This window comes from Haliotis cracherodii, unplaced genomic scaffold (genome assembly GCF_022045235.1).
Source record: "Haliotis cracherodii isolate W230 unplaced genomic scaffold, xgHalCrac1.p SCAF_12, whole genome shotgun sequence".
NCBI classification, from domain to species: domain Eukaryota; kingdom Metazoa; phylum Mollusca; class Gastropoda; order Lepetellida; family Haliotidae; genus Haliotis; species Haliotis cracherodii.
In genome coordinates, this window is record NW_027266267.1 from 3,596,071 (window position 1) to 3,619,498 (window position 23,428).

General features: G+C 40.0%; 1 protein-coding gene and 1 pseudogene across 1 annotated transcript in view; both read right to left on the reverse strand.

The window, feature by feature from the left end:
• LOC139458089 (cell adhesion molecule CEACAM1-like) overlaps positions 1-23,428 on the reverse strand; it is a 99,166-nt gene that overhangs the window by 57,132 nt on the left and 18,606 nt on the right. The window lies entirely within an intron of this gene.
• LOC139457450 (E3 SUMO-protein ligase ZBED1-like) lies at positions 1,669-2,485 on the reverse strand (annotated as a pseudogene).

The following is a 23,428-nucleotide window of genomic DNA, read 5'->3' on the forward strand; positions in this document are numbered from 1 at the left end:
AATATCAATTCATTTTGAGGCTTTAGGCATTACATCTTGTAGATGACATAGGTTGTGGGCAACATAGGCTGTAGGCAACACAGGTTGTAGGCAACATTAGTTGTAGACAACAACGGCTGTAGGCAACACGGGTTGTAGACAAAACAGGCTGTAGGCAATATAGGTTGTAGGCAACATAGGCTGTAGGCATGACATGTAGGCAACATAGGTTGTAGGCAACACAGGTTGTAGGCAACATAGGTTGTATACAATATAGGTTGTAGGCAACATAGGCTGTAGGCATTACATGTTGTAGGCAACATAGGTTGTAGGCAACATAGGTTGTATACAACATAGGTTGAAGGCTACATAGGTTGTAGACAACATAGTCTGTAGGCATTACATATTGTAGACAACATAGGTTGTAGACAACATAGGCTGTAGGCAACACAGGTTGTAGGCAACAGAGGCTGTAGGCAACACAGGTTGTAGGCAACACAGGTTGTAGGCAACAGAGGCTGTAGGCAACACAGGTTGTAGACAACATAGGTTGTAGGCAACACAGGTTGTAGGCAACACAGGTTGTTGACAACTTAGGCTGTAGGCAACATAGGCTGTAGACAACACAGGTTGTAGACAACATAGGTTGTAGGCAACATTGGCTGTAGGCAACATTGGCTGTAGGCAACATTGGCTGTAGGCAACAGAGGTTGTAGACAACACAGGTTGTAGACAACATAGGTTGTAGGCAACATAAGTTGTAGGCAACATAGGCTTTTGGCAACACAGGTTGTAGGCAACATAGTTGTAGACAACACAGGTTGTAGGCAACACAGGTTGTAGATAGGGCTGGTTATTATTATGGATTACTCATACTCAGATCGATTATCGGTAGTCACATATCGATCAATAATCGATAAATATCGAAGAATTCTATTTTGGTAAAATGACATTACAGAAAAATGTCAATTCACTTCTCCGGAGACTCAGTGTTTCAACAATACGCACGTTTCATCACATTTTTAGCCATTGTGAATGTCAGGTGTGTACAGGTGTATGCTACGTAGTAGGTTGTACTAGGTTCACAGGTGTGATACGTAATAGGTCAGGTGAGTACTACGTCATTGTTTTCGTGGTGGGGCACAGATTGGGTTGCAGACTGATATTAAACAAACATCGTGCGATTATAACGATGTAAGTTTGTATACCCTTGTACTAATGTAGTAATGATTGTCTCAGCACTAATGTGTTACGAAACTTTCTCATGATTACTATATATTGATTAGTCTAATAGTCTTAAGTCATGAAATAAGAAAAAACGAAGAATGCACTTTTAAAATAACTTTATAAATGTTCCGTTGGAATATCTCCAATCGGCAATCGGTGTCAGTCACCAAATTTGAGAAACAATCAAACTATGAACTTTAAAATGTGTAATATCAATTCATTTTGTAAATGTATAAAATATAAAGAACTAGTATTAAATTTAACATCAATTCATTTTGTAAATGCAAAAAAATAAAATACCTAACAGCAATTCATTTTTCATGTTTTTGACTTTAGTGAATGTACCGCTAAATATCAAAACGCTAACACTTGAAAACTTATTTGTACTATCTGGCAAGGTCACTTGCCTCAAATACAACAAATAGTAATGAGTTCATTTGGCATTGAACATGAAAATCATCACTAATCAAAGACCTTTTTAAGGTTTTTGTTCAAGAATATCAGCTTATCGGCATTGTCTGTTTTCAAGCTGCTTCGTTGTTTATTAACAACAAGTCCCGCGGCGCTGAAAACCCGCTCACTGGGGACCGATGTGGCAGGGATGGAGAGATAACGCTTGGCTAGCACTGCCAGTGCTGGATATGCCACTTCCTTCATCTTCCACCATTCCAGGGTAGACATGTCCCCGGATAGCCGTGATTCCTTCAGAAACCTACATATCTCCTCTCTTGCCCATTGATTATGATCTACAGCAAATTTCTCCACTCCTGTGACAGTGACATCTGAGAACCAGTCGTCAACTCTCAAGTGACTTCGATTTTATGCTGTCAGATTCAGTCTTGATCCTTTTCACGGGTGACTCAGTCTCAACTGTCACCCCAGACTTGCTTGAATCTGTACTATCTGCAGTATCTGGTAGGTTGGGAAAATCTGGCAATCGGGGCAAGTCGGGAAGGGCTGGTTCGCTCTCAGCTAAGTCAGCTTTCTCCTGCTTTATGCTCAAACGCATTGGTGTTTCTGATGACTTGCGATGTACTTCTGTCACTTCTCTTTGTAGCTGATCCTCTGCTGCAGATTTTTCATCCTCAGTGATACAAGGTATTCCATTGTATCGTGGATCCAGCAGCGTTGACACTACGAGTGTTTCTCTGAGTATGTCTTTGGTGTAACGTTTGGACAAGTTAGCTGAAATTGCCGATTTTACAGCTTTAACAAGCCCACTGTCCCCATCCTTGACAGTCAAATGAACCCTAAGCTTGTACATCATTGGCAAAACCATGGAAACACTCGTCAGAGTAGCGTCACACAGAAGGGTTGTAGCTTGCTTTAATGGCTGCAAGACACGAATAAGATTTTCTGCTTGGTCCTGTTCGGAGGGATCTAAAACCAGGCCATGTGCGTCTTTCTTTAGACTTTGATAAGTGAACGCAGCATGGATTGCTGCAGTTTGCTCCAGCAAATGCGTTAGCATATCGTATGTACTGTTCCAACACGTTTCGACGTCTTGAATAAGATTGTGAAGTGGTAGTTGCAATAACTCCTGTTTGGAATGCAAGACATTAGTGGCCAGCGGACTTCTTTTGAAATAACCAACAAGGTGTCTGCAGCGAGATTGCAGTTTGCTGACACTAGCATTTGCGTTCAGACCCCCCTTTCAAAGTATGGACGACGCAAGGAATGTGTATTGTGTTTTCAAACATGCCAATGGCTTTAACGTTTGCTGCATTGTCTGAGACAATAGTGAAGGGATCGAATCCCCAATCTGCAACGGATGTTTTCAAAGCCTCATGCAAGTGTTCAGCTGTGTGACTACCGGATAACTCGCGTTTCTGGAGTACGTAGATGACAATGTTCCAATCATGTATGAAATGTGCAGTTATTGTCATGTAAAATTCCGTCGCTGATGATGTCCAGCAGTCAGTTGTTGTAAACACATCAAACGCCACCCCCAACTGCATCTCAACCATTTTTCTGGTATCATCGTACATTTGGGGTATAATCTTGTCCTTGAAATAACTGAGAAGGCATTTCATATCTCGGCTCTGAAACCTTTAGAATCTTACGGAACGATTGGGACTCCACAATGGAGACCGGCCTCATGTCGAGAATGATATGTTCAGGTATTGCATTTGTAATGGATTCAGCTTTCTGGCTGTGCAGAGGCAATTTTACTGCACTAGCATTTGGGGAAATACACTGTTGTATAGTTGGTTGCCATTTCTGACCTGTTTTTGAACCATGATACTTGTCGATATGGACTTGCAAATTAGTAGTATTGCGGGTATACTTTACTGTAGTAAAGCACTGCCTGCACACGGCATGTGCTTTATCAAGTTCTTTATCAGTTTCGTTTCGATGGAAACCAAAAATGTCCAACACAGCACTTTTTGCCTATCCTGGGAAATTATGAATTTTTGCTGCCATATCGTAATAATGTCAAACCCCACATGGACCTCACATGGGCTGTGAGTTGAGAACACCGGGAAAAACGAAAAATATGATCATTGAAAAAAACCAAAACAGACTGGAATACGTAGTTACCAAATAGACATAAAATTTGAAATTTTATGAAATAGAATGGGAAGAATTCTTTTTTAAGAAATAAAATATTATGAAACCTATTTTAATCATGATACTTCATACTATTTCGAAAGTATACATATTTTCTAAACTTCTGACTCCGCATTTAGATGCCAGTGACTAAATTTGTAATTACCCACTAACAACACGTAATGGCGTCGTCGTTCGATTCAAAGCAGAACTTTTTACTTTTTGAAACATTTGATTATTATTTGCGACTAAACATAAAGCGAAGGTGAGAAAACTGTATGTTAGGGTGAATCTGTTTATATCTAGCGATAATTACAAGGACAGCAAAACAAATAAGTCAAATGTGTTGCAGTAAAAACTTTTATTTGTCAAAAAAATACATGTCATTATCGATAGCATTATATTCATATCGATAATCGTCACAACCTTCTTCCATCGATGATAATTACGATTATCGATCTAAATCACCAGCCCTAATAGACGGTGCGTAACATAACCATCTTGGAGGACGAATCATGTTCAGCCTGTTTTTCATCATGTTTTTGTAATGTTTGAGATAATGTTTGTGAACTAATTGCATGTCTATGATCAGCCCAAACACTGTGTCTGACAAGAGCATTTCGCTGTTATGTCTTACACCCTCTTGTGAAAGTGTTGGACATACCAGCCTTTTCACATGCCCTACAAAACATTAACTATGCCATCGTTTGACTATGTTTGTCTCTCCCACTTGTGTAAATAGTTCGGTGATTTGCAAGCTTTTTTTATTTCGGAACATCTTGTAGACTCACTAATAAAGTAATATCAGAATCAGTGTCTGCACTCAGATCTGCTTCGGTATTAGAGTGCTAGGCAACACAAACCGTAACAAAGGGGACTGTTTTGACATCGTGAATCCTGTTTACGTGTGTCACTTGTATTCTAACAGACGACAACGTTCAAACTATTCGTTAACCAATCAAAGCTCACGTTACAAGGACGCTATTCAAAGCACCATCTGGCCATTCTATTTTTAGCAATGGGAATTTCCAGGTTTTGATTTATTTTCGTCTGAACATCGTAAGCAGGCTATCAGCTTTGAAGAGTTTTTTCTTTTATGGTATTAGTACAAAAATTAAGTATATCACAATCTGTGCGTGCAAAATATGCAAGCAAAATATTATATTCAGGTCTCTGCGTTAACGCGAACACTGATTGAGGTATGTCCATGAGGACATAGATCATGCTTATAAAGAAATCCTGTCCCATTTTCTTTTAAAGTCCCTGTGCTTTTATGTCACTTGCTGTGCTAAAGTAGGAGAGGAGAGAATCTAATGTCCTGTATATGGCTTCCAGGGCTTGAAAGAAGCTAAGCCATCTGACTTGATGGACTTCTCTACATTTCAGTGTTGGTTCTTTGAGAAGCTTTTGCACTGCTGACAGGTTGTCCACCCTTTCTTCCAGTCATCACAGATGCTCCATACGTACCTAATCCTGCAGATAAAAAACATGACAATTGATTATCGCGGTAGTTAATTAATAGATCGTAATGGTGCACACGGCACGCTTACAAACCTTACAAACTTTAGCATGACACATCTAGGATTGATCCACGCTGATTTTCTTAACAATGTTCGTACCTGTCATTAGCTACTCAACTCTATTATCTCGGTTATGGGTATCCTATCTTACTGTTATGAATGCATGATCAGTATGCATACGACATGTGTTGTGTCAAGGGACATCGCCCAAACAAATGGGTTCTTTTCTAACCAGTTTCGAAAATATAATCCAGAAATTATTTTTTAAAAGTTGACATGTTTAGTTACGAGTAGCCGTGACATACTGCACCCAGTCCTGTATTTGATCAAGTCATGAAATATTGTGAATTAGTAGTCAGTAGAAAGGGAGCGTGGATTATTACATTTAGTCCACCGGTATCACGATAATATACAGTCTGCGATACTATAAGAGTCAGACTACACAATTAACTGCAATATCAATACTTTCATTGATTATTGAAATAAAATATATAGAGGTTATCACGCGAGTGTGTTGGGGGATGGTAAATATCCTGTATTAGGAATAAACATTTATTTATCGCCTTGGTGAGCTAAATACATAGTGTTTATTCCTAATACAGGATATTTACCATCCCCCAACACACAAGCGTGATAACCTCTTTATCATATAATGTCATTCTTTAATTTTGTGTTTGAAAATCGCTTTCCCTCCCTCACAAATATTACCTAAACATTGCGAGTTTTCCTGAAATGCGCCCATATTACGTCACAGGGTAAATGATGTGTCAGTCGGACAGTGACAGTAGCCAATATAGTTCCAACTGAAATCTGTTTCTTTTACAGTGGCGAAGCAAAATATACGCATAACAACAAAATTTACTTGCATTTTGTGGCAATCCATCGGTCTGTCCGCTGGAGTAACTGCCCTTTGTCACAGAGAAGCTACTCTAACCCTAGTCTATGAGACGTCATGGCCACGATCAGCCGTTGTTGACAGTCGGCCTGTCCTGTCAAAACGTTAGAAGTGCAATCAGATGTACACACAGCGACAAAACGATAGAAGGTAACAATTCAAATATATTTCGGCCAAATCCAACTATACTAATTTGTGGAAAAGGTTTCAAGCCGCAGAGGTCTACAAGCACAGATATGGCTACTGATCCCGCTTGGCTAGGGCTAGTGCCCTCGCAAAATTGTTTCGAAATTTATATGTCCAGAGTCGCCAAAACTTATAAAATGCCTTAGCGACGTCACAGTTAGACACTGATTTTAAGTATATTAGACTGTCTTTTGCTTATGAAAGCAATTATCTCTGTAGTTTATCCAGATTCCCGATTGGTAATTCTGACTCGATCGCCGAATGACGAGGGCGACGCCATGTTTGTTTGTAAACAGGGAAAGTAGTCCCTACTTGACCTTTGATATTTGCATCTCTATCCGCATATGACCCGTTGCTTTATCTTGCCGAGAAACCTACCCATTATATGATAATACCTGATACTTTCATGATCGGAATCTTCCTTTCCGCAAGATGAACCTGGATGGCATCAAATATTCCTTTGCCAGTTGCTTAGGTTATCCTTAGATCTGTCAAAAACATTGTGGCTGGCATCATGGTGTGTAGATCTATCACTCGGGCAGTGATGCACAACTTAAGCAATATCCATGCTTTCATCGGTCAATATTGTCAGGACCGGGGATTTGTGTAGTGTTTCGGTCACAGATCTGTCAATAGACATCGATATTGCATCTAGAAATCCACAGGCAGGCTTGTAACTGGCGTAGGTGACATGATTGTTGACGCTCAGAGATTCAAGATTTGGTGTTTTGAGTTCACTTAATAAACTCAGTAAACTTTCGTACTTCGACAATTGAACTCCCTCTTTTGCCATCCAGTAGACAACTTTTAGACATCTGACGATTGCCCGTTCTTCCTTTGATTTTGCCCAAGACACGGCAGCTTTTAGATTTTTCTGTTCGAAAGGTGCAGCGACAGATCGTTGGTGGTCTGCAGAAGTGATGTGTCGAGTGATAGTCGTTGTTGGTTCCAACTGCCATGGCATTATCAAGTCGCAGTTCACGACACACACTGCAGTACATCAGTTGATCTTCTGCATGATGTCTCAACCAGGGGTCCGGAAAATTTAAAATCCCAATCGGACATTTGCATTTAGGCCACGCCCCTTTCAAATAGCTTATTTTAGAACGACTTTTCACACACATTACAAGTTACGTATTGATAATATGATGAATTATGAATTGTTTCAATTTAATTTGTTAATTCACCGGACAATTAATGACAAATAATATCATTTTAGATATACATGGAAAACATACGTTTGTTTCTGTTATAATAACGATCTGTTAACGTAGTGAATGGTCTAAATAATATTCATGAGTCTGCTCAAGTGTACGCATTGTAACATTTGGATCGAGACTATTATCCCATATTTGGTTATCACATGACCTCACGGGAAAAGGGTTTTTTTTAAACTAAAGATTATTTAAAAGCAAGACAGATAATAAAAAAACAAATACTAAAATATTGTTGATAGGAATAGTTATTTGAATACTTTTTTCATCTGTACTTAATTATTGACCATAAAAAAATGATATTGATCGTCACAGAAAGCAAAATGGCGGTCAATCAAGATTTAATATACGACTAGCTACTGAAAACAATAAAATCTGCAAATCCTCATTGAATGTCAACCAAGTGAAAGTCGTTAGCCACGACTTATAAATGATCGTCCAGACTTTGAGGGTTTGGCAGGTCCGCTCGACTGATCTGCATCGGTCGACTGGCTGTCGTCACGCTTTCGCTACTTGTCTGAGGTTACGTATCGTAGCATTGTGAGGACAATGAGGTACATCGATGATGCAAGGTATTTATGTACAGTTGTAAACACCTTTCACTCAAATTAACAAGATGTTCTCAGTAATTAATCCTCGATTAATCAGTGTCAACTCAGTTTATTGCCTATTACAGTGATTGACCGATTGGACTATCATGTAGGTACGATGTATTTACAGCAATCAAACAAACAAAGCTTGTCAGTGTAGATAATCTTCATTGTGTTACAACTGCAGACAGAAACTGCTCAGTCCTAACTGTTGATCATGTCCGGTCAAAATTTAAGAATGTCCGGACAATACTTTTTAAAATGTCCGGACAGAAAAATTTAAATATCCGGTAAGCAATATTTTAAACCGGACATTTGAGATTCCCAATCGGACATGTCCGGCGCATATGACGGTTTCCGGACCCCTGGTCTCAACCACGGTGCATACTTTGTCAGCCATGATTGTTGAAACTTCAGGGTTTTACCCGTGTTGATGCAAACGGAACTAGCATTCTGCTTCTCGTGAGGACATTCGCTGTCACCTCCATCATTGTCACCTCCATCATTGTCAACTCTGTGGCTTTTATCTCCCCCGTCTCCTAAATCATGTTCATTTCCAAAGAATTTTAGTATATTTTGTCCGAAGGCAGTGATATTTTTAGAAATAAGATACTGTATATTTTTATTTATGCAAAATAACTTTTTTTCTAGGTTTTTGCAGATGAAACTGTTGAACAGAAAACGGATACATGTATGCGATTTTCAATCACACTGAATAAATGTTGAGGCGCTATCTTTGGTAACTACAAGAATATCACGGAATCGCGCCCTAAGTCAATCCCTGTCTTGGTTGCTGAAAATTAGAAACCATTAATGTAAGTTGTGCTCTATAAATCATTTTCACTGACTGTATTTTGTGTGGGAGGCCTTACACTGAATGACATGTCTGTCTGTTTGTGCACTTCCACTCATGCCTTAACATAACGTGCTTACTCTTTTCATGAACACATGGCGTCCTACTCATTTTCAGTGATAAATATTAATCATTTTCATCTCTATTTGTTCTTTTATGGTCTATAGAATATGTGTCCGATGGCAGATAATCAAGACTAATTACACTCTGGTGTTGAAGTTTGGATTACACTAACTATACATGCTTCAACATTGGCTTATCTAACACACCGATGCTTGCCGTAGAAGGCGACTAACGGGATCGGGTGGTCAGGCTCGCTGACTTGGTTGATGCATGTCATCAATCCCAATTGCGTGGATCGATGCTCATGATATCAATCACTTGATTGTCTGGTCCAGACTCGATTATTTACAGACAGCCGTCATATAGCTGGAATATTGCTGAGTGCGGCCTTACACAACAAACCAACCAATTCTTTAACCGACTGCCTCCGTGGTCTAGTGGTAGAGCGTCCGCCTGGAGAGCGGAAGGTCTGCTCTTCGATCCCTGACCGCATCATACCAAAAGACCTTAAAAGATGGTACTTGTTGTTACCCTGTCTGGCGTTCAGCACTAAGGGGCTAAAACAAGGACTGGTCGGCTCGGAGTCAGTATACTGTGTCTGACTGGGGTATTCATGTTAAACTGCAGCATAATATCTCAGTGGACTAGTACTATAGATTGGCATCAGTCTGAACAGTACAAGCAGCCACACACACACTCGTGCATGCACATCGCTGTATAAGTGTGATTATCTAGGAATAGGTCTTCAGCAACCCATACTTGCCGTAAAAGGCGACTATGCTTGTCGTAAAAGGCAACTAACGGGATCGGGTGGTCAGGCTCGCTGACTTGGTTGATACATGTCATCGATCCCAATTGCCTGGATCGATGCTCATGATATCAATCACTGGATTGTCTGGTCCAGACTCGATTATTTTACAGACCGCTGGAATATTGCTGAGTGTGGCATTAATCAACAAACAAACAAACGATTATCTAGGAAGCAAAGTTAAACCCCCATTTCACCTCACCTCACCCATCTAACCAATCAGTATAGGGCATGTTGAAGTTGCCACAATGTGCTGTGTGCAGAGTTGCATCCCTTGGACACACCAGAAACCTATGATTGTGGGTTCGATGTTTCTAGGTTTGTCAGCACCATACCCGTGGGTTTCACCGAAGTGGTAAACGCCTGAGACCTGCATCACTTCGGACTCTCCTCTCACATCAAGCTGACATTCCGCCTTATAACTTGAATATTGTTCAAAGCAGCGTCAAACCAACTCAGTCACTCACCAAGCGGTACTATCTGTTTCTCAATGCCTTCCCCACCCACTCCTACTAATAACATCAAACAGGAAAGTATCACAATAAAACACATTGTTCATATCGTTGAATAGGTGCTTAGCATGATAAATTTTCTTTTTATAATCGATGATTAACTTATTTTGCATACTTTGCACTTTTGGGTGGCGCAGGTACAACCACCCAATCTGTGGTTTAGAACAATTATCTGTTGATTATAATGCTTGTTATTGTTTATTATGTTGTAGCATGACTCTGTACTTCTTTCTGAACTAGACAATACAGTGATTGACATGAGCATCAATCCTCTCATTTGGGATACAAAGACATGATTTAAACAAGTCGGCAAGCCTGACCACTCAGGCTCAGTTGCCTGTTATGATAAACATAGTCGCCTCTGACGACAAGCATAGTTGCCTCTGACGACAAGCATAGTCACAGACGACTTGTCTCTTATGACAAACATAATCGCCTCTGACGAAAAAGCATAGTCACGTCCGACTCGCCTCTTACGACAAGCATAGTCACGTCCGACTCGCCTCTTACGACAAGCATAATCGCCTCTGACAACAAGCATAGTCACAGCCGACTCGCCTTTTACGACAAGCATACTCGCCTCTTACGACAAGCATTGTCACGGCCGACTCGCCTCTGACAACAAGCATAGTCACGTCCGACTCGCCTCTTACGACAAGCATAATCGCGTCTGACAACAAGCAGTCGTCTTGTTCCCGGCCAGTAGCATGCTGGTTTGTAAGAGGTGATCAAGTGGATCGGGTGGCCAGCATGGTGACTTGGTTGGTAGTATGTTGAAACCCAATGGCGTGGATCGTTGTTCACAATATCAGTCACTGGATAATCTGGTCAACATTTGATTATTTCTAGACCACCATCATATACCTGCAATATTGACAAGTGTGGTGTTACACAACAAACAAACAAAACTTCTTTTTCTGGCATGGTGAATTTGTAGCCGTATATATACCACACATCATTTGCTAATGACCAAAACTTTTGGTGGCCAAGATACAGTTGCAAGTTGCAGAGGCATCACAGTTAGTTGTTACTGTTGTTATCATCTCTATACCCAGGACATTAAATGATTGATGTCATAAACAACAGGCAGTCTGCACGTGTTTTGGAGACACACACTACATTCATTATTTGCATATTCCTGTAAACATTGGTCACTGTCCAGGTGTTGATGTGTAATGGCTTGGGGTATATACAAGTTTTGTTTCTATAGGTAGATATTATATACTGGTAAGACACGCTATAAGCCAAGTCAGCACATAGTGGTATTTATTGTCATGTCAGAAACTTCCAAGAGTGAACCCTGCTTATATGTAAGGTCATCTGACATGGATTAAGTCATGAATATGGATAACAATAATAATGAGAAGTGACATAGTTGCCAGTGTTAGAACATCATGCACAGATGGCAATGGTGAGTACCCAAATAAAAACTGATGATAAAAGAAAACATTAAGTCATACTGTCACAAACTGTTAAACAACAAGTTATTGGTCTTTAAAATGTGGTTAGGTGAGCTATTTTGGACAAGAAATCTGCCAAAATCTGAAATCGGTCTAAACAAGTGGTAGTGATTTTTGCATATGGGACAGCAGCTATAGGCTTTGTAATCTCTTACCAACGTACCTGTCCCGCACAGGTAGAGTCACCTGCCCTGACTGTCTGTCTATATGCCCCGCTGGTTACCTGACACACAAGGCTGGCGGCTGGTGTGTAGTGTGGTAAGAGTACTTCACTTTCTTTATGAGAAGTATTTCAAGAATTAAATTATTTAAGCTAACTCTACATTAAAACAAAGAAGTGGTTGTTGTGAATTCTAGTCCAGTAGGCCGGCACACTTGGTCATGACTTCACCAAATTCACGCTTTACCTCAGAGTAGTAGAGTAGCAGTAGGAAATCACTCACTGTGTGAACTGATCTGCATATTAGTGTTATTGTAGTGTTAACTGATTTTATGTATGTTAACCATGTGACATTCTACAAGAAAACACTATGAATGACTTTACAGTTAGTTGGCTAATTTTGTTTGTGTACAAATGTTCTGTCTCACACTAAGATCAGTGTTGTAGTCTAATGGGAGAACTAACATCCACATTCGTGTGAGACATCCCTGTGTCAGTCCTGCATGCCACGAAGCAGGTAGATTACAGCAGGTAGTACCCACACCCTAACATTCCACCACAAAAACCCTTTGTTGGCTTGTTATAGAAACACCCCACTGACCTACATTTGGACTTCGCACAAGCTGCACACAATGCTGCTGTAGTAGCAGGACTCCTGCTTGTTGACCTGCTGTACGGAAATCTGATCTAGCATTTGGCATAAAAGTATGCTTTTGTTTTCAAGAATATATTGCTTGTGTGTAAACATTCATGATTATTTTTCATAAAGTTAAGATTATGAAATGCTTTGATTTTCCCTAAACAGAGGTAGAAACTAACATTTTTATCATAAGGATAACATATAGCAAAACCCTAAAAGATGGCAAATTAGTCCTTATGGTACCTGAGCTATTGGACAGTTTGGCAAGGACTACAGGACTAGTGCCAATTTCTATCTGCCTAAATGAGATGTCCTTACAGGAGTTTGTCCATCTCCCCGAGGCAAGAGAGTTTCCACCCTTGCCGAACTAGGCTGGAATTCCTGGGCTTGATCGTAGCGCCACAAGTGGCTATTACCGGTTATGTCCCTTCTAAGCCTCTCCTATGGACCAATCAGATTCCACCTCTCGTATCACTTGCATTTGCTTCAAGCAAAATGGCGGCGCCAAGTCAGGACGATCTGCTCTATAATCGAGATCTATATTGTGATAAAACGGGTCTTACATCGCGAAATGTATCAAATCACAAGAGCACTTTGATTAAAAACATGAAAATGTTTTGAAAATATCTGTTGACGATTTGCCGGTGCACATGCTTTGAAAATCCTGCAATCGACCGAAATCTGCATGACAGTTTACGAACCGGATTTAGATTTCGTGGCGCGATTTTGATTTGACTATGCATAGACTCATTAGTCCAGCCCAATTGTAACTCCATAATACCAGCCTAGTTCAGCAAGGGTGGAAACTGGGCTTTTATAGTCAGTTTTAACTCCCTTGCCTTGGGAAGATGTAGTTTGTCAGCGTCATTTGTTTCTTAAATGACATTTGTTGAGTGTGGGCATTGCAGAGTGTTTCCTTTGTAAATACTGTGTTTTACCTTGACTTACAAAAGTGGGGACCCAGGGGGTCCAACATTATCAACTTTATCGGTCCTTGAAGGGAGTATTAGGGTCCTGTAAAGTAATTAGATAGGTAGTAGTCTGTATGTTTTCATAATTACTTTTGACTCTGGAATGAGTCAGTGATCATGTGTACAGTGGTCATGATTGAGTGGAGAAATGACAGACACCCATAACTGCTCTTGATGCGGTGTTCAGTGGATATTATTGTGCGTCACTGCGGACGTATTGTATTTTCTATAGCGTTTGATCTCGACATCTGTGTGTACTGGACCCTGTGCGTGTAACCCTGAGAATATATTGCTAACTGGTCACTGACTATTTTTCACAAAGTCAGTCTTAAATGTCGATACCACTTATTTTTTTGTAATAAGCAAATGTACATTTATGTCACCATCTCAACTTGAATTGAAAAAAACTTGAAATGGAAAAACAAAGAAACCTCGAAACAAATTCACATTGCATGACCTTCTGTTTAGGCCAATGAAGAATGAGAGCTACGTATGTATTTTGATCGATACATATCCCAGAACCGGGTTAAAAATTAATGCTTGCCTCCCAAACCGAATTCCCCATTGTTTTAACATTACAAAGGCATTTTATCTTTACTCAGGCTAGTAAAGCTTTTCAGTTTAGTTCTAACCCTGCAGAAGAAATACTTTGATCTAATTTGAAATAGTCAATATGATTCTATACCACTGAAAAACACATTCAGTCTTAGCTCCAGATAACTTTTTGAGTAATTGAGTTTTTACTATAGGGTTTCTATTTTAATTGCGTTATTACATATTTCATTGTGTAACCAATATTTTTTCACTCATCTAGTCATCAATCTCTTGGGTTTTTCCCAAAATTAGCGAACATTTTAAGATTTAAAAAAAATGAAATAATGTTTTAGATGTATATAACTTCTAAATATATAGGCTTGAATCGGAGAGTAAATTAGCTCGTAATTGTGTTTCGGAAACAAGATCCTTTGTACGCATGCTGAAAATGCTTTATTGGGTATTTATGCCTGCTGTTTTTATACATTTAAGTTTTTAATTTTAATGTATGCGTGTCTGTATGCATGTTAATTGAAAGTAATTGTGTTTTGAATATTTTGAGGGGGTATTTTACGTAAATACGCTGCTTATCTGAAGCTCTGACATTAAAAGTGTTCCTCCTGTATTAAATGCATGATTCAGTGGACCGGTAAGATGCCTTCTCTCAAAGCTATCATGTTCTTTAACTCCGTGTGTTATATACAAGAAAGACTGCCTCCGTGGTCTCGAGGAAGAGCGTCCGCCAGGAGAGCGGAAGGTCCAGGGTTCGCTTCCCAGGCAGCGTCATACCAAAAGACGTTAAAAGATGGTACTTGTTGACATTAAGGGGCTAAAACAAGGACTGGTCGGTTCGGAGTCAGTATACTGTGTCTGAATGGGGTATTCATGTTAAACTGTGACATGGTATCTCAGTGGGCTAGCACTATAAATCGGCATCAGTCCGGACTAGTGCAAGAACACATGCATGCTCGCTATATACCGTATTTGTCGTTATAAGCGCCCAGGGCACTTTCAAAATTAGAAATAGGGGGCTCTTATTAGAATAGTATTTTGGTGAAAAAAGTTGAAAGATAAATTTCGTGGTTTATGCTGACAGCCTGAAATGTTTATATACTTCAGTTATATTTTTCCAGAATTTAATTGCTCATAATTAAGGGTACATATAAAAATCGAGTGCATTTTAAACACGAATAATTAAGTCTTGTGTACATCGATCAATCAGAAGGGGTGCTAATTGGGATTATTCACTAGCCAATATATTAGCAAATATCGCCGTGGGCGCTTATTAGAGCGGGGCGCTTATTACGTCCAATACGGTAAGTGCAATAATCTTGGACGCGACGTTAAACCCCCAATTTCACCTCACCTCATATACAAGGTTGGTTTGTTGGTTTGTTGTTTAACGCCGCACTCAGCAACATTACAGCTATTTGACGGCGGTCTGTAAATAATAAAATCTGGACCAGACAATCCAGTGATTAATATCATGAGCATCAATCCACGCAATTAGGATCGATGACATGCATCAACCAAGTCAGCGAGCCTGACCTCCCAATCCCGTTAGTCGCCTTTTACGACAAGCATGGGAATCTTCACGGGTCTCATACACAAGGACAACATGTGAAGTTTGTGCTGTGTACAGGGAAGTCATGAAGGTCATTTGATGGTTGGTCTCATAGTTGGTTGAGTTGGTTAGTGCTTTTTAGAGTGGATTGCTTAAAATGGCGAATACATCATATGTATATATATATTTCCAGAATTTTGTTTTTGTCTGCGGTCAGTCAAAACTGTAAATTTAAGAGAAAGCTGTCGCTATGTTTTGGAGAAAACACTTTCCCTCGGTTTTGGTAGACAGAGCATGCCTTGGGAAGAGGGAAAAACCAAGGGGGCGAACCCCCTGCGTTTTTTCCTGACCCCCAGGGCATGCTCTGTCTACCAAAACCGAGGGAAAGTGTTTTTCCATGCTTATAAACCGAAAAAAGAAACTTAAAACAACATTTATCAACCTTTTTATGTTTCGAACATACTTTCCATGAACCTTAGGAAACGCGCGTAAAATATCTGTTGCTGGCATACAGATCTTGAAAAGGACACGCTAAGTTATGGTTTATGTTAACAACTGATAGAATTTGAGTTATCACTTGGTGATTCTCATAACATGATCATTTTAAGGCCAGTCTATAAAAATCGATCACTTGTACTGAATCAATAAACCCATGCATGCCGTAAATATTGACTATGTTAGTCGTAAGAGGTTCGCTGACTTGGTTGATGCATTTCACCGATCCCAATTGTGTGGTTCTATGTTCATGATGTGAATCACTGGATTGTCTGGTCCAGACTCGATTATTTACAGTTGGTATGTTGCTGAGTGAGTCGTTTAACAACAAACAAACTGAATTGATAATAACCCTAAAAACTACTATTTCCTGGTAATAATTCATGTGGGTAAGTGGAGTCAAGTGTTGGTAGGTACTCACTTCAGCACCTACATTAGATGAACAAATCGACTACAAGTTACCACACCTCACCTTGTGACAGAAATATTGTGGGATTTGAGTCTGTTGTTCATAAAATGGCATTGCATTGGTAGACTCACATTGTGCATGGAATATGCATGCCACCCAACAATCTACATTCCTAGCCCAGTCATGATGCATTATGAATGCGTGTACTAATGTAGCTAGATTCTGCTTCCCTGACAATCAATATTCCTGATCATTAGAGGCTGTTGTACTGACTCAGGCAGGGAACAACTGAAAACACCAGGCACCACGGTTCTGAGGATTGTATGCTAGCTTTTTGTTGAAGCCCTAATTAATTGGCAACCGTTTTCATAAACAGTTACCAAATTCTGATACACCATTCAGTTGGCGAGTTTGAATTATGATTAGCTGCCCTGAGTTGTCGTGGATTGATGCTCATGATGTCACTCACTGGATTGTCTGGTCCAGACTCGATTATTTACAGACCGCCATCATAAAGCTTGAATATTGCTGAGTGCGGTGTAAACCAACCAACCAACCAACCAACCCACCAATCTTGTATGGCATTTTCTCCCAAGAATGTATATTATGCCAGAGTAGAAACAATTGTGTGACATCAGTTAGGTGTTGTGCATTGCAACAATGTTCCTACTCCATTCGTTCTTGCAGATTTGGAAACATTGAAAAATTAGTCACTTGTTTCATATTTGTCAGTACACTTTACACTGTTGACTATATATCCCAGTGTCATGGCATCGTTTTTTACTCTCATTGAAAATATGGAAAATGACCTGTTCCAACAGTCATATTGCAGGAATTACAATGAACACACACTAATTAATTAAATCATGGTGTCATAATACTGAAATACTGTGAAAATACAGCAATTCCTGTTACTGTATGTAGAAACCTGTTTTGTGTAATATTGTATCATGACCTATGTGACCGCCTCCTTGGTCAAGAAAAACATTACCGCAAGCACGTAACACCGGAAATACCATGTCAACAAATCCATACTGAAGTTCGCAAATTATTCATGTAATTACACTGTCTGGCTATAAAAAGTGTTCTTTGTATATCTGGACTTATGTTTGTAACTTATTTTATTAATTTTATTCAAAATTCCTTTTAATATTGTTTTAATTAATTTCGGCGAAATCGTGTGTGAAGCGATCCGAAGATCGCACAAACTAACCGTTATTAACAGCAACCACGGTCAGATTACCGCTATTGACGCCTTGAAACGAACTTTAGTTGACAGAGAATGGATACATATATCATAAATGCCATACTTTGATTCGTTAAAAGTCATATTTGTTTTTGTTGGACGATTCTATGTCAACACGTAATTCTCGCGATCACGTGCACGGGAGCCTTGACGGTGACTGGTCAGACTGATTCCATGTAAAAAATAATACCCGGCAATAGCGATCAACTGCTTCGCTGAGGGTTATTATTATTTTTTATATGTTTAGTAAAAGCTGCATCTAAATTAACAAGATATTGGAATATATTATTCCTGATAAAAAAATAGTTTCAGATACAACTTTTGCCGATCCTTGCATTAAAATCCTGTAAAGTTATATCATTGGGTGTGTCTTGACCGAATCACCGGTAGATTCCAAGAAAACGTGTGTACAGCTGATTGCTGTGTCCGGCTTAGTTTACGAGAAAATACACAAGGTAATCTTAATCCCTGGATATAAAACAATGCCTAGCTGAACGAAAAATACAATTTCAACGGTAAATCAACATGTCTGGTGATTTTTTATCTCAAATTTCGAATTTGTACTGACGAAGTTTGCTGAAGGGGCACGGTGTAATTTTTGTCTGCGCATAATATTCAAATTTCTTTTTTTCCAAAATATTGAATCCGCTAGAGGGGGGTGCGCATTACACAGGGGTGCGCACTATACTCAAGAAAATACATGAAATACGTTTAACAGTTTCAAAGCCAGTTTGTTGTTTAAGTAAAACATACTGTATTGCTGACACTTTGCTATAACAGTAAATAAACACCTTATATCTTCTTCAACTGTACTTGTCACATCTTTTAGAGAGCAGAAAGACATCAACTTGGCTTAGCTTGTACCAGTAAACACTGTATCGTGATATGTATCATATCGCGACCCCTGTATCGCGATACGTATCGTATCGCAACCCTCCTGTATCGTTACACCTCTAGTATTTGCAGTACTTTGTCAAACAGAACTTGTATGGAAATGATCTTGTTTCAATGTTTTCCTAAATTAGTTTCTTAAAGTTGTTTTGAAGTATGATATAATAACTACAAACAAGAGTTACATCACTAACAAAACAAAGAAATAATACTTAATCTCTCTCCAGGTAAAGCAGTAAGTAAACAGTAGCCATAAAATGGTGAAACACGTTGTCTTTGTATGGGCCGTGTCACGGTTAGGTTCCTGTCACATACCTCTCATTATGTTCAAAATTCACAATGCAGCCTGGTAGCCTAGTTCGATTCCAGACCTGGGTTCAGTGAAGCCCATTTCTGGTGTCCCCAGCTTTGATTTTGCTTGAATATTGCTAAAAGCCGCATAAAACCACGCTCGCTCACTCACTCACTATCTCACTCACTCACTCACTCACTCACAATGCAACTAATATGTCGTGCATACTACAATGCATTATTTATTGGCAATACTCATCTTTAATACAATTTTAAACCACTTAGGCCAATTGACACAGGTATATACTCCCTTTATCAACTTGTATACACCTAGTATGAGGACTTTCTCTAGCAGTTTGTAACAGGTCCTGGAAGACCTTTCTTCACCTGGGATACTAGGTACCCAAAACACAGCGGGTGTCTATAAATAGTTAGGTCATATGATGTTAGGTTATTATTGAACACTAAAGGAAAGGTAGAGAGTCAAATTCAATGCTTGCTTTTTTTTGTTAAATGGTGCTTGTGTGATATGTATTTTATCTTTTCCTGGCATCATTGTTGGATGTTGTCAACAGCTTTTTGTGCATGTGGTCATTTCTGTGACATTATTGATAGTATTAAGAGATGAATAGGGGCGTTATGTTGAGGGAGATGGTCTGCAGTAATGGCGTTATATTGAGGGAGATCATGTGCTTTGTTGATCCTCTGAAGTCATGTTTTGATTTCCTTGTGAATTATGGTGAGTCAGTGTCAGTGCCAGTAGGAATGAAGTTAAACAGGACTCCCAGCAGAGACACAGAGATTAGTTGCCTAGTTTGTTACCATGTAATATAATTGTATTATGTGAGTCTTACAAAGCAGAAACACAAGGGTAATAATCTCTGCATCCTGTTACGTCATTGTTCACTCAAGTGTTAATAATGATTAAACACAGTGTCAAAACCTTTTTCAGTGATTTAAATAGCGTTTCAATCATCAATAAATGCTTGAGTGAACTGTTCCAATTATGTAGCACCAAATGATTTGAAGCCATGTTTATGTTGGGAAACATCCACACAAGTTTTACTTATTGGTGGCATTCGGCAACAGTTTATTGAGCATTTGATGCATGTGGCTTATTATAAGTAGCATCTCTTTTGCATATCATTGGATTGTGATGCCAGATTTTTGGCATTGGTTTCTCATTATCAGTGATATCATACACGCACACAAACACGCAGAAACATGCACACAGGGAAAAACACACACAAACATGCACATAGACACGCAAACACACAATCATGCACATAGATACACAAACATGCACAGACACACACAAACATGCACATACACACACACACAAACATGCACATAAATACACAAACACACACAAATATGCACAGACATTCACACAGACACACAAACATGCACACATGCACAGACACACATAAACACACACAAACATGCACATCAACACTAACATGCACATACACACACAAACATGCACATACACACACAGACACACCAACACGCACATACACACAAATACACACCAACACGCACAGACACACACAAACATGCACAGTCACACACAAACATACACAGACACACAAACATGCAGTCACACACAAACGTGCACAAACACACAAACATACACAGACACACACAAACATGCACAGACACACACAAACATGCACAGACACACACAAACATGCACAGACACACAACATGCAGTCACACACAAACATGCACAGACACACACAAACATGCACAGACACACACAAACATGCACAGACACACACAGACAAACCAACATGCAGAAACATGCACAGACACACACAAACATGCACAGACACACACAAACATGCACAGACACACAAACACGCACATACACACAAACACACACCAACACGCACAGACACACACAAACATGCACAGACACACACAAACATGCACAAACACACAACACGCACAAACACACACAAACATGCACAAACATACACAAGACACATAAACATGCAGTCACACACAAACATGCACAGACACACACAGACAAACCAACACGCAGAAACATGCAGAGACACACACAAACATGCACAGACACACACAAACATACACAGACACACACAAACATGCACGGACACACACAGACAAACCAACACGCAGAAACATGCAGAGACACACACAAACATGCACACACACAAACACTCACATACACACAAACACAAACCAACATGCACAGACACACACAAACATGCACAGGCACACACAAACACGCACAGACACACACAAACACGCACAGACACACACAAACATGCACAGACACACACAAACATACACAGACACTTAAACATGCAGTCACACACAAACATGCACAGACACACACAAACATGCACAGACACACACAAACATGCACAGACACACACAAACCTGTGCGGACACACACAAACATACACACACACAAACATGCACAGACACACAAACATGCACAGACACACACACACACACCAACACACACAGGCACAGAGACACACCAACACACACAGGCACATAGACACACACAAACATGCACACACACAAACATGCACAGAGACACACACAAACATGCACAGACACACACACACACACACACACACATGCACAGACACACACAAGCATGCACAGACACACACAAACATGCACAGTCACACACAAACATGCACAAACATACACAGACACACAAACATGCACAGACACACACAAACATGCACAGACACACACAAACATGCAGACACACTAACATGCACAGACACACAAACACACACATACACACCAACACGCACAGACACACACAAACAGGCACAGACACACACAAACATGCACAAACACACAAACATGCAGTCACACACAAACATGCAGACACACACAAACATGTTCAGACACACGCAAACATGCACAGTCACACAAACATTTACAGACACACAAACACACAAACATGCACAGACACACATAAACATGTGCAGACACACACAAACATACACACACACAAACATGCACAAACACACACAAACATGCACAGACACACAAACATGCACAGACACACACAAACATGCACACATACACACACACACACACACACCAAGACGCACATGCACATGCACATGCACACACACACAAGCATGCACAGACACACACAAACCCGCACAGGCATGGAGATACACACAAACATCCACAGACACACACAAACATGCACAAACACACACAAACATGCGCAGACACACACAAACATGCACATGCACACACAAACATGCACAGACACACACACACATGCACACACAAACATGCACAGACACACACACACATGCACAGACACACAAACAAGCACAGACACTCACAAACATGCACAGACACACACACAAACATGCACAGACACACACAAACATGCACAGACACACACAAATATGTTTAGACACACACAAACCCGCACAGGCATGCAGACACACACAAACATGCACAGACACACACAAACATGCACAGACACACACAAACATGCACAGACACACACAAACATGCACAGACACACACAAACCCGCACAGGCATGCACAGACAGACACAAACATGCACAGACACACACAAACTTGAACAGACACACAAACATGCACAGACACACACAAACATGTTCAGACACACACAAACATGTGCATACACACACAAACGTGCAGACACACACAAACACACACAGACATGCACACAGAGACAAACACACATACATATAAACACAGAGAAGTGCAAGCACGCACGCACACACATACATACAAATAAACACAGAGACATGCACAAACACACACAGAGTGACAAACACACACACACATACAAACATGAAACACACACATACAAACACACAGACACATACACATCACTATAATATACAGAAATAGTACTATAGTTTATGGTCACACACTGCAGAACTTTAAGAGGAAACAGTTTTATGTTTTTAATACTTCAATACCCTGAACAACTTATAAATGTCTTTGTGATTCTTTAGCGCTTTGCAGTTGTTAAGTGATTCATAGCTCAGTGTATTAGAAGGGTAGGGAAGTTAGTCATGTATCAAATTATTCATGATATGCCTGAATAATGTTAATGATGGTTTGGAATTTGTACTTTCAGATGGAGCAATGGCTTGTGTGAGTCGTGTGCAACATGCCAGGAGGACTGTACTCAGGATGCCTTCTGATGATGTGGGCGTGATTTGGTTGGTCTGTCGTTTGACGGCGCACTCAGCAATATTCCAGCTATATTACGGCGTTCTGTAAATAATCGAGTCTGGACCAGACAATCCAATAATTAATATCATGAGCATCGATCCAAGCAATTGGGATCGATGACATGCATCAACCAAGTCATCGAG